Source organism: Culex pipiens, chromosome 2 (genome assembly GCF_016801865.2).
Source record: "Culex pipiens pallens isolate TS chromosome 2, TS_CPP_V2, whole genome shotgun sequence".
In the NCBI taxonomy this organism is placed as follows: Eukaryota; Metazoa; Arthropoda; class Insecta; order Diptera; family Culicidae; genus Culex; species Culex pipiens.
The window spans coordinates 30,635,317-30,648,825 of NC_068938.1; the positions used below are offsets into that span (position 1 = coordinate 30,635,317).

Below are 13,509 nucleotides of genomic sequence, written 5' to 3' on the forward strand. Positions count from 1 at the left end.
TTCGTACTGATAAAAATTAAGTCTTAGGGGCCCCCCAATTAAATTTTCATAATTTTCATGAAAAGGTTTTAGTCATAGGGGCGCCTGCAGTCAAATTTTTCATATCGACAATTTGCAAGATTTTTTAAAGTCATAAGGGTGCCTCCAGTCAAATTTTCATAACAAAATTTGTATGATTTTTTAAAGTCGTAGGGGCGCCTATATTTAATTTTTCATATCGAGAATTTGCATGATTTTTTTAAGTCGTAAGGGCGCTTCCAGTCAATTTTTATATGCATATTTCGTATTGATAAAAATTAAGTCTTAGGGGCCCCTCCAGTTAAATTTTCATAATTTTCATAAAAAAAATTTCAGTCATTAGGGCGCTTCCATTCAATTTTTCATATCGAGAATTTGCATGATTTTTTTAAGTAATAAGGGCGCCTCCAGTCAAATTTTCATAACAAAATTTGTATGATTTTTTTTTAAATTCGTAGGGGCGCCTCCAGTCAAATTTTTATATGCATATTCGTATTGAAAGAAATTAAGTCTAAGGGGCGCGTTTCAGTTAAATTTTCATAAAAATGTGGTAGTCATAGGGGCGCCTCCAGTCAAATTTTTTATATCGAGAATTTTCATGGTTTTTTCAAGTCATAAGGGCGCCTCCAGTCAATTATAATAAAATTAATATGATTTTTTTAAAGTCGTAGGGGCGCCTCCATTCAATATTTCATTTCGAGAATTTGCATGATTTTTTTAAGACGTAGGGGCGCCTCCAGTCAAATTTTTATATTGCATATTCGTATTGAAAAAAATTAAGTCCAAGGGGCGCGTCAGTTAAATTTTCATAAAAATGTAGGTAGTCATAGGGACGCCTCCAGTCAAATTTTTTATATCGAGAATTTTCAAGTTTTTTGCAAGTCATAAGGGCGCCTTCAGTCAATTTTTATAATAAAATTAATATGATTTTTTTTAAAGTCGTAGGGGCGCCTCCATTCAATATTTCATTTCGAGAATTTGCATGATTTTTTTAAGATGTAGGGGCGCCTCCAATCAAATTTTTATATTGCATATTCGTATTGAAAATAATTAAGTCTAAGGGGCGCGTCCAGTTAATTTTTCATAAAAATGTGGTAGTCATAGGGGGCGCCTCCAGTCAATTTTTTTATGTCAAGAATTTTCATGTTTTTTCAAGTCATAATGGAGCCTCCAGTCAATTTTTATACAAAAATTAATATGATTTTTTTAAAGTCGTAGGGGCGGCCTCCATTCAATATTTCATTTCGAGAATTTGTATGTTTTTTTTTAAGTCGGAGGGGCGCCTCCAGTCGAACTTTTATATTTCAAATTCGTATTAAATAAAATTAAGTCTTAGGGGCGCCTCCAGTTCAATTTTCATAATTTTCATAAAAATGTTTTAGTCATAGGGGCGCCTCCAGTCAAATTTTTCATATCGGTAAGTAACATGAATTTTTTAAGTCATAAGGAAGCTTTCAGTCAAATTTTCATAACAAAATTTGTATGATTTTTTAAAGTCGTAGGGGCGCCTCTATTTAATTTTCCATATCGAGAATTTGCATGATTTTTTTAAGTCGTAGGGGCGCTTCCAGTCAATTTTTTATATTGCATACTCGTATTGAAAAAAAATTAAGTCTTAGGGGCGCCTCCAGTTAAATTTTCATAATTTTCATAAAAATGTTTTAGTCATTAGGGCGCCTCCAGTCAAATTTTTCATATCGATTTGAAAAAAAAATCTCTTTGGCATTTTAGCAACATAGCTAAAAAAAAATCGGCCCTTCGGGCCGAGGGGCGCATGGGGTGTAACTAACTTAATTTGCCAAGGGGGGGTTAAACCCCTAAAACCCCCCCCTTGTACACGGCCCTGTATCGAGGTGCTCCGATTTGGATGAAACTTTCAGCGTTTCTTTGTCTATACATGAGATGAACTCATGCCAAATATGAGCCCTCTACGACAAAGGGAAATGGGGTAAAACGGGCTTCGAAGTTTGAGGTCGAAAAAACATAAAAAATCTTCAAATTGCTCGCATTTCCGTAAAACTTCATCAATTCCAACTCTCTTAGGTGCATTCGAAAGGTCTTTTGAAGCACTTCAAATGTGCCATAGACATCCAGGATTGGTTTGATTTTTTCTCACAGCTTTTGCAAATTACTGTTAAAAATGGATTTTTTTAAAACCTTAATATCTTTTTGCAACAGCCTCCAACACCCATACTCTCATAGGTCAAAAGATAGGTAATTTCATGCACTATAAGCCTACGGTATTGACTTTTTGGCCAATCGCAGTTTTTCTCATAGTTTTTTAATTTTTTCTAGAACAAGCATTTTACAACGTTAGTTGTAAAATGCCCTGTAGGCCGCCATAGCGACACTTTTTGGTCTCAATTTTGTCATATTCGAAATCCTCGGACAATTTCACGTAAGTTAGAAGTATTGGAGTTGTAAATTTGATTGGAAAAATTGCCATTTAGAATGGATTTAAATATTTTTTTACAATTTGTTGGATTAGGGGAAAACAGGTTTTCGCCTACTTGATACAGCATTTGACGTATTGATCATAGGATAAATAACATATATTTCTTTCTTTTTTCAAAAATATTTTATTTAATTATTTTTTAAATCTAAATTACAACTCCAATACTTCTAACTTACGTGAAATTGTCCGAGGATTCCGAATATGACAAAATTGAGCATGAGCATGAGCATGAGCATGAGAGACCACCCATGGTTGTCCTTCTCCGTTACTGAACAGAACCGTGATATCCTATCAACACAACCGGTCATACGCTTCAACGATCAAATAATGTTTCCCTTATCAACAGCATGCATGAATGCGCTGAAAAGATAAAACATCACGATCATGAAAACTAGAGCCGTTACTAATAGGAAACAGTCATTGGCCACCAACGGCGCCCGCCATGTCAGTTTGTAGATCTCGAGGGAACGGGACGGGAATGTTAGTTAGCACAGGCTGCTACCAAGGGTGGGTTCTATACGATATCCACACCCCCGCGTGTGCCGGAAAACTACTTCTACTTGGGATTTTGTTAGTGGGAAAGGGTAATGGCCAGGATTCATCATAGAGGATGATGATGTGGCCCAATAATCAATGAATTTCGTTGAGTGATAGGGTGATGTATTATGTATTCTCAAGGCAAACAATCGGATGATGCGGATGAGACCATTCCCGGTTATTTGGTGTTGAGTTTAGCACAAATGATTTAATCTTAGACAGCCGGCTGTGGAAAGATAGAATCAAAATTGTGTGTAATTAAAAGGTGAAATATTATACTGAGCGTAACATATTAACGTAGAGTTGACCTGAGAATATTTATACTTTTAAGTTTTTATAAGATGAGCGAACAATTAATTACTGATGAGTTATGAAATATCTGAAGGACTTGAACAATCGCGTTGAAACAATATTTGTAACAGTGCTTTCAGAACTATAATGCTAAAAGGTGATTTCGCGGGAAACGAAAGGTCAAATATAATTTATATTATGCTAACGCAGTTAAAAACGAATCTTCCAATGAAACAATCGCGAATCATAGAACAAAGAAACCCGACTGACTAACGAGAAAGACGATCGCGATATTTGAACTTACAATCTAACTAAGAAGAAAAAAGCCACGTCAATAGAAAGGAATAGACAAACATACAGGTGACCACAAAACGGACTGCCTCGACTGATCATGTGACAACCAGAGCAAGCGCACATTCAACACACACACGCACGCACCACCGACAAAATCACCGACGACGAACGACGCGAAAAACATGCAACCGACGGACAGGCACGCAAAACGGACTGGCAATGTCTTTTTTCAACCAGAGCCAGCGCACCTTCACACACCACGCACGCACTCACCCGACAAACTCACCGACGACGAACGACGCGAAAAAAACATGCGACCTGACGGACAGGAATCGCAAAACGGACTGGCTCAACTGTCATTTTTCAACCAGAGCCAGCCGCACATTCACACACACACGCACGCACTCACCTGACAAAATCACCGACGACGAACGACGCGAAAAAAACATGCGACGGGACAGGACGAAACGTGGCTCAATTGCTTTTACGAGAGCCGCCTTCACAAAACGACGATACGACAAACTGACGAAACCGCGAAAAAAAAAGGATGACGGCAGGATCGCAAAGGAGGTCACTGTCATTTTTCAACCAGAGCAGCCGCACCTTCACAACACACGCACGCACTCACCTGACAACAATCACCGACGACGAACGACGCGAAAAAAAACATGCGACCTGACGGACAGGCATCGCAAAACGGACTGGCTCAACTGTCATTTTTCAACCAGAGCCAGCCGCACCTTCACACACACACGCACGCACTCACCCGACAAACTCACCGACGACGAACGACGCGAAAAAAACATGCGACCTGACGGACAGGCATCGCAAAACGGACTGGCTCAACTGTCATTTTTCAACCAGAGCCAGCCGCACCTTCACACACACACGCACGCACTCACCCGACAAAATCACCGACGACGAACGACGCGAAAAAAAACATGCGACCCGACGGACAGGCATCGCAAAACGGACTGGCTCAATTGTCATTTTTCAACCAGAGCCAGCCGCACCTTCACACACACACGCACGCACTCACCCGACAAAATCACCGACGACGAACGACGCGAAAAAAAACATGCGACTCGACGGACAGGCATCGCAAAACGGACTGGCTCAACTGTCATTTTTCAACCAGAGCCAGCCGCACCTTCACACACACACGCACGCACTCACCCGACAAAATCACCGACGACGAACGACGCGAAAAAAACATGCGACCCGACGGACAGGCATCGCAAAACGGACTGGCTCAATTGTCATTTTTCAACCAGAGCCAGCCGCACCTTCACACACACACGCACGCACTCACCCGACAAAATCACCGACGACGAACGACGCGAAAAAAACATGCGACCCGACGGACAGGCATCGCAAAACGGACTGGCTCAACTGTCATTTTTCAACCAGAGCCAGCCGCACCTTCACACACACACGCACGCACTCACCCGACAAACTCACCGACGACGAACGACGCGAAAAAAACATGCGACCCGACGGACAGGCATCGCAAAACGGACTGGCTCAATTGTCATTTTTCAACCAGAGCCAGCCGCACCTTCACACACACACGCACGCACTCACCCGACACACTCACCGACGACGAACGACGCGAAAAAAACATGCGACTCGACGGACAGGCATCGCAAACGGACTGCTCAATGTCATTTTTCAACCAGAGCCAGCCGCACCTTCACACACACACGCACGCACTCACCCGACACACTCACCGACGACGAACGACGCGAAAAAAACATGCGACCCGACGGACAGGCATCGCAAAACGGACTGGCTCAACTGTCATTTTTCAACCAGAGCCAGCCGCACCTTCACACACACACACGCACGCACTCACCCGACAAAATCACCGACGACGAACGACGCGAAAAAAACATGCGACCCGACGGACAGGCATCGCAAAACGGACTGGCTCAATTGTCATTTTTCAACCAGAGCCAGCCGCACCTTCACACACACACGCACGCACTCACCCGACAAAATCACCGACGACGAACGACGCGAAAAAAACATGCGACCCGACGGACAGGCATCGCAAAACGGACTGGCTCAATTGTCATTTTTCAACCAGAGCCAGCCGCACCTTCACACACACACGCACGCACTCACCCGACAAAATCACCGACGACGAACGACGCGAAAAAAACATGCGACCTGACGGACAGGCATCGCAAAACGGACTGGCTCAACTGTCATTTTTCAACCAGAGCCAGCCGCACCTTCACACACACACGCACGCACTCACCCGACAAAATCACCGACGACGAACGACGCGAAAAAAACATGCGACCCGACGGACAGGCATCGCAAAACGGACTCGATTCCGAATATGACAAAATTGAGACCAAAAAGTGCCGCTATGGCGGCCTACAGGGCAAAAACTAACGTTGTAACATGGCACATCTATGGCACATTTTGAAGTGCTTCAAAAGATCTTTCGAATGCACCTAAGAGAGTTGGAATTGATGAAGCTTTACGGAAATGCGAGCAATTTGAAGATTTTTTATGTTTTTTCGACCTCAAACTTCGAAGCCCGTTTTACCCCACTTCCCTTTGTCGTAGAGGGCTCATATTTGGCATGAGTTCATCTCATGTATAGACAAACAAACGCTGAAAGTTTCATCCAAATCGGAGCACCTCGATACGACCTCTAGAACAAACCGAGCAATATTTACAAATACTGCCTCTTAAATTGATTTATTTAAGGCTTTGACAACAACAAAAAATTACCAGTATTACCAGTACAGAATAAAAACGAAGTCACTAGTCGTACTCTGCCGTTCTACGCATAATTGTCCCATGTTCAAAAAAGTGCAACTGAGAAAAACGCGATTGAAATTTTTTGGCCGATTTCTGTGTTTCTACGCATACAGTTATGCGTAGAAACTCAACGATGGGACAAACAGACTTGGTGTTGTTTTCAATTTGTTTCCGAACTAAATAGTCACTTAAAATGATTTTATAATATTTTGCTAAATTTTGTACAGCTGTCCCAAATATTTCACCCCTCACTGTAACGGTAACTCACTCTCCGCCAGACAAAATCAAAACGAAATTTCTGTCCAGACGGCCATGGAAGCATCTGACAAGGCGTCATCCATAAAGTATGTCACGCTCTAGGGGGGGAGGGGGGGTCTGAGCAAGTGTGACATTGCATGTTATAAGTATAGGAAAAGCGTGACAAAGGGGGGGAGGGGGGGTAAATTTTGGCTGATTTTAGCGTGACGTACTTTATGGATGAAGCCCAACTTAGTTGAAATCTTTTGTCAACAAATGAACATATTTTATTTTATTTTATCCCATTTGATATTATTCAACTCAAAATAAGCATTTCTATCGCAATAAATCTTAATCAAGCTTCTTCTTTATCATTTAAATGGAGTTAACTATTGTCAAACCTCCATAAACAATATTCAAAACAATTCTTTTTATCCATGTTTGAACTACAAATTTCATCGAAAATACACATTTCCCATTCCCACTTACCTTATAAAACAATTCTAGCTGCTCACCGGCTTCACAACACGTGTTTCGCACTCCAAAATTTCCACAATTTCACACCAAAATTTCTCCTCAAAACCGCAACACTTTCCAAGCAAAACACGACGTAAACTCCGCACTCGGCCGAAAAGAAGGCAAATTTGCAGGCAATGGCTAATGATCCGGCAATCAGTTGTATGGGGGCCTCTCAGAGAGAATATCGTAAACTTTTTCTCTCGTTAGTTTCTCGCGTCAAACTATCAAAACACGCTCACTCTCTGTAAACAATGCCAAAACATGTGGCGTTTTCCTACTCGCTTTCGCTTGCTTCGGGTTAAATGGCTACGCATGGCACTCTAGGTTTTCTGACTCACTCTAGAATTTGGAATGAAAACAAAACAGAATGAGAGTTGAATCTCAATTCAGTGATATACTCAGAGAATCTCTCACCTGGCCATTCAGATTCCGGTGGAAAGTTTTAAGAATGATGTTTAGGGGAAATATGCCCATTTTAAGCCTAATAAGCGGTCGTGTTTGAATGAGAATATTCAGTGAAAGTTTAAGAAAATTCACGGTTTTTTGGTACGTGCCGGAGGATGATAGCTGGATTTGTCCGCACAATGATCCGGATTACCTCAAAGGTGCGCGCTGCAAGCTGTTGAATGTGGCTAAAGCTCCGGACATTGGGTCCGCGATCAGACGCTACAGAAGAAACGAGCCCAACCGAGGTGCACATGATTTTGAAGACCTTCATCAACGTGGAGGAAATTTACGAGCATCTGGATGTGACGGAGAATGGCACCAAGCTGACCAAGCTGCAGGCCTTGCTGAATGACCTCCGGAACGTGAAGACGTTCCGTCCCTTGGACCGCAAGTTTCACACGTCAGTTGGTGCCTGCTGGCACTGAAGAGTCGTCGGCTGAGTGGGATTATCTGGTGCTGATTTCCGTCATCGTTGCTGGATTCACGTGACTGTGGTGGACCAGCTGGCGGTCACATCCGGCAGCCCAGGAGATGCCAAGGAAGCGGATGGCAGTGACGTCGTTGGTGTGGGGTCAAATTTGGTGAGAGCGTTCTTATTTATTTTTTTATTTTCATTTTTTTATTACTGCATTTTAAATTTCATGATATTCACCAACCAAAGCCTACTACTTCATTCGTCGGTGAAGTATCCCATCAATCCTTTTCCCCTTCCAAATCCGGATATCTTGGAGGTCGTCTAAGTTCTTAGGCATCTCTATAGGGTATCCAATCATCAATTCCCTCCCCCACTTCCCCCGTTGATCGTGAGGAGTCGACCAAAAGGAAAAATGAATGGTAATGTGTCATTCGGCACATTCCTGACGCATTTATTTTCCTTATCGGCGCCAACCTAGCTTTTGCGAGCTTTTTGCTCGGCTAGAGTACGGTCAACCAAGCTAAGCTAATAAGCGGTCGTGTTTGAATGATGTTGGATAATCTGGATTCTTCCTTGAAATTCACTAAAACCAAATACACCAACGAGTAAAGCAACTTTTTGTGAACTTTTCTGTTTATTTTCACTTTTATTAAAAGTTATGCTATTCCTATTGCTATTCAAGCATTTAAAAAAAATATTTCAAAAATGCATTCTAATCATTTAAGTACATTGGGCCACGCCCATTTTTCTATTTTCAGCTTAGTTCTTATTTTCTTCCAGTGCTCTTTTGGGTCTGCTTAGTGCTGCCAAAATTGATGAAATTTTAAGCGAACACTCACAAAATGTAGCATTTAGGTATTTGGCGGACCAAAAAGTTAATTGAAAATCACTGATAATTTTATGTTTAATTTGTTCTGACGGCTAGGTGAAGTTGTATTATGTTAATGTAAGATTTTAACAATGTTTTCAGATCTATTTGTCTTATTTTTAAATATTGAATTAAAATTCAAATACAATAAATTAATGCAAAATCCTGTCAGAACCATATCATATTCAATACACACATTGATAATCTAATAAGAAATTTCAGTTCTAAGGGGATTTTACAATAGGACGTAACAATGGCCGTTTTCATGCAAGGTTACGTCCTTTTGAAAAATTACCTAAGAATTCAGATTCAACTATACAAAGTATCGATTATCCAAAAAGTCTTCTTTGAAATTGTTTTGTTTTTGTCCAATTTAAATTCACCGTTTTACTCAATTTGAATGGTTGATAAGCTTTTTCATTAGCAAATTATTATATGTGTCATCCACCGCTAACTCATACAGCATTTGCCCCGACTCCTCATCAATTTTCGTGAAACTTTGTGTTAAGGGATAATTTTGGTCCCTGATCACGAATCTGAGGTAATTTTTTCGATATCTCATTATTTTGAACAATTACAAAAAATATGCACGAACATAAGGGTGCTTCAAAAACCGCATTGAAAAGGTTTATTTTTGCGTTTTTCTTTATGTTACGTCGTTCGTGTCTTTCGCTGGTGACCTTGAACGGTCATTATTGACAACGACCAACTTTTTCAACATATTTTTTTGTAAAATTCTTTTACGCGATTACTCGTGATACTCATGATACCGGGGTTGCAAGCAAATTCCTTGTGTTTATACATCCATTTTTTTATTTAGATTGTGTTGTTTTTATTTTTATTTTTCAATATGTTTTTATTTGTGCATACATTTATATTGTTAAGCTTGTGTTTTTTCTACAAACTAAAGTAATTATTTTTTTTTTCAGGCAAATATTTTTTTCATAATTGTTCAATATCTTTGTCGATTCTTCGAATGATTTTCAAAATTGTTTATATAAACTTAATCAACCAGCTTTTAAGTCGCAACAAAGTAAGTCAAAACATAATCTGATACATAGACATGGAGTTCCATAATTTTGTTTTTGTGTAATGTTATTCTTTTAAAATAAATTATTTATATTTTTGAAAAGCTTGGCAAATTCAGTATTCTGTTTTTTTTTTTTTTTGCTTGTTGCATTCTGTCTCATTATTCAACTTTGTTTATCAATATATAGTTTTTAAATGTAGTGTGGCAATTTAAATATCATTTAATTAAAGTGACTGATAAAATATATAAATATTGAAAGTCCATTGAAAAAAAATCATTTTAACATTGAATATCAAATGATTGTTAATGTTATTTAGTGTACCTGTACTTTGACCTGTACAATAAATAAAAAAATAAAACATAAAAACAAAAAAAATGGAAAAATATCAATAAAAAAAACCTCGAGCCAGTTCAAGGTATTACGGGAAATTCACTAATTTTTTGATTGACAACATTTTTCACGATTTTTTTTTAATCAGCAAAAAAACAAAAATAATACAAATAACTTTGGTAATTTATTGTATGTTCCATGACTTTGCTTTTAAAAACTCGAGTCGTGCCAGAGATAACCGTTTCACCTTTAACCAAAAAAAAAACAGTAATTATTTATTTGTATGAAAATTAACCAAAACGTAACATAATTTATTTTTTGAAATGTGTAATATGATTAACGAATTCTGCTCAAAAGAAGTTTTGTTTCATAAAAAAAATATAATTTTGATCATTAGGCCGATGCAAATATTTAAAAAAGTTTTTGTCCCTCGGCCCTGGCCAAGGTCAAGGGGGGGGGGGCAAAAAAATAAAAAAATATAAAAATTTTAATAACAAGCCATAGTCTTCACATTTAAATGAAAAAAGTGTTTTAAAATGCATTTTACACTAGTTCAGTTGTTTTGCAATCATTAGTTTTCAAAAAATCTAAGATCTGACAAAAACAAAAATTGTATCGAAAAAAAAGATTTTGCATCGAAAATTTTAAAAAAAATCATAATAAACTCAAACATGCTAAAAATGATTTTAAACGCAGAAGAATGTATTTTAATTTGATTTCAGCTGGTTGCACTTGAATTTTCGTTGAAATTTTGAAGTTTATTGTTAAAATATTTTTTTTGCCCCCTGATTTTTCGGGCCAATTTTGAAGGGGGGGGTGACAAAAACTTTTAAAAATATTTGTGCCAGCCTTATTGAAACTCACTCTCTTGGGAGCCAAAACCAACGCGAATGAATCTCTATGAATTTTACACTCTTTCTCAATTTAAAAATGAGACTAGTGAGATGATTTGAAAAAAATAAACATTGCCAACAATTTGGTAACGTTTGTAGTTTATTTAATTTCTATTGTGAATCTTATATTAGGTTTTATAATATTCTCGTAACAAGTAATTTAATTTTTAATGAATTTATTTCTAGCTTTTTTTTTTTCTTCCATGCATATTTTTTCTTGGTGAGCCGGCTTTTTCAGAATTTCCAATATTAGTGAAACACGATTTCACGCGCTCACATCGTGAGCCTCAAACTCACCATAACACTGCGTGGCGTCTCACCAAACTCGAACAAGCTGATTCGGCAGATCTGTACATCTCGCCGAGAGACGACGACTATTCAGGTCAGTGAGCTACGAGACGTCGCGACGTTCAAACCGAGGCGTTCGACACGCGCGTCGACTGATCGGCCATTGCGTTCAAGAAGGGAGTGTGAACAGGACGGGTACGATTTGTAGTGCGTTCTCTGTTTTGCTTGTTGAGTGGGGTCTGCCAGAGGTAATACTGCTTTATAAGTAGATTTTTTGAGGGGGGTTCTGAGGAAGTTGATTTTCTGTGAGTTAAGAAGAATATTTAGATTGGGATTAGGTGATAATTGAAAAGAATAACACATTCGTAATCTTTAGAAATAATCGTCATAGTGATAAGCTTGAAACAGCAAAAGTTTTACAGTATTGAAGTGAAGAAGGAAGAAGTGATTGCGGTTTTAAACCCCCTTCTGACTCAGCTGTGGGAATTTCTGTTCCACAAACATCGACTGCTACTTGGCAATGAATCTACAATGTGACTGGTTGGAGGTTCAAGAATAAGATTCAGCGAAGCTACAGCTATCAAGCATATCCACAGCGCAGCGGAGAACAACAAACCACGTTGGCAGCTGATTGTCAACTTCTAGAAGAATAATCGTCACTCGCGTTTCACCTCAACGATGTGCATGGTGGTCAACAGCTGAGCTGTACACAGCCAAGCCACCCCGTCAAGCAACCTTAGTTGATCTGCGTAGACGATTGATACAAGCTTAAATATTTTGTAGAATTTCACAAATCAATTAGTACCCAATAAATCGGTCATAGTGCAAACCCCAGTCCCAAAAATGCAATGAATCGTGTGAAAATTAATCGGAATTAAGATGCATTAATGTTTATTTTTAGCCCGTCCCGTCTGTTTCCCGTCTCAGTACAGAGGAGCGTTCTGGGTAGTAATTTGCGGTAGTGACTAGTGACAACGCAGCAGGTGTGAAGGCCAGCCAACCATATTGAACGCGAAATCGACAGGTTCAGACACACATTTTTTAAATTGGAAACAGCAACTACAAGACTGAAAAAAAAAACAAACTGGAAATGGATGATGTTAGAGGTGAGTGGAAACTGACAGGGATAGAAGTTTTTTTATTTATCATAGATATTGTTTATTTTGTATTACCCTTAGAATGTTCGATCTAGTAAATTTAAAATCGTATATCAATGGCATGAAACATTTTAATCATTTTTAAATCATGATCAATCGCTTTTAAAATGTACTTGCAGAATTATTTTCAGTTATCTCGGAATATTGTACATTTCTAGAGTTTTTTTTTTTTTGAAAAAAATCCTATAAACTATTGTCTTTCATATCTGGAGTTTTTCTTGGAAAGGTCCAATAAACCAAATTTCGAGTTTTTGCTTTTTGGGTGTTTTTGGAACCGCCTCGAGTCAGGGGTATTTAAAAACATCCAAAAAGCAAAAACTGAAAATGACCTATTCAATGAAAAAACTCTAGATTTTTTTCTAAGCCAACAACGTTCTGTTGAAGTGGCTATAATTGAAAGCGTTTGTAAATAATTGTTCGAGTACCTACTTGAAATAATTATAACTGCTAATAAAATTTGCTTGATTAAGTTCGTTTGAGGGGTATTTAAGAGACTTTAATGCTTCCAAATATGATTTTGAGCAATAAACTTGTTTCCAATTTTTTGCACATTGTATAGCAGTGGCATGTATCCTAAAAACAACAATAAGATTTGAATTTTAATGCATTTAATTTAATATTTTAACTCTCTAATGCCCATGTTTGCTCCAGAAGACCACTAAATAGTGAAGTAAAAAACATTTTTTACTATAAGCGATAGACAGTTACCAATTTTAGTTTGTTTCATTATTGTTGGGCACGGTAAATAACTTAACTTTCTGCTAAGACATTAAATATGTTTTTGATTTGTTTTTCTTACATATATAAAATAGCTTAACCTATAGAAATTAATCACAAATTTAATTTCGAAAAAAAATGCAAATCAAAGGGACAAGCTAAAAGAAAGCTTTTCCAAATTTTTGGAGATCATGTTCTAAAAACAAACGCACACTATCTTACAAAAAATAGCCA

At 38.4% G+C, this 13,509-nt stretch overlaps 1 protein-coding gene and 1 long non-coding RNA gene across 2 annotated transcripts in view; one reads left to right on the plus strand and one right to left on the minus strand.

Annotated features, from left to right (window-relative positions):
• LOC120425294 (uncharacterized) overlaps window positions 1-7,300 on the minus strand; it is a 76,321-nt gene extending 69,021 nt beyond the window's left edge. The window contains exon 1 of the mRNA XM_039589760.2: window positions 7,100-7,300. The gene's annotated coding sequence lies outside the window, so the exon portion shown is untranslated. The remainder of the gene's footprint in view (window positions 1-7,099) is intronic.
• Window positions 7,301-9,898: 2,598 nt separating this feature from the next.
• Window positions 9,899-12,507, plus strand: LOC120425297 (uncharacterized). The gene is made up of 2 exons (XR_005606499.2): window positions 9,899-11,706; window positions 12,303-12,507. It is a non-coding gene; the product is annotated as an uncharacterized LOC120425297 (long non-coding RNA).
• Window positions 12,508-13,509: the final 1,002 nt, after the last annotated feature.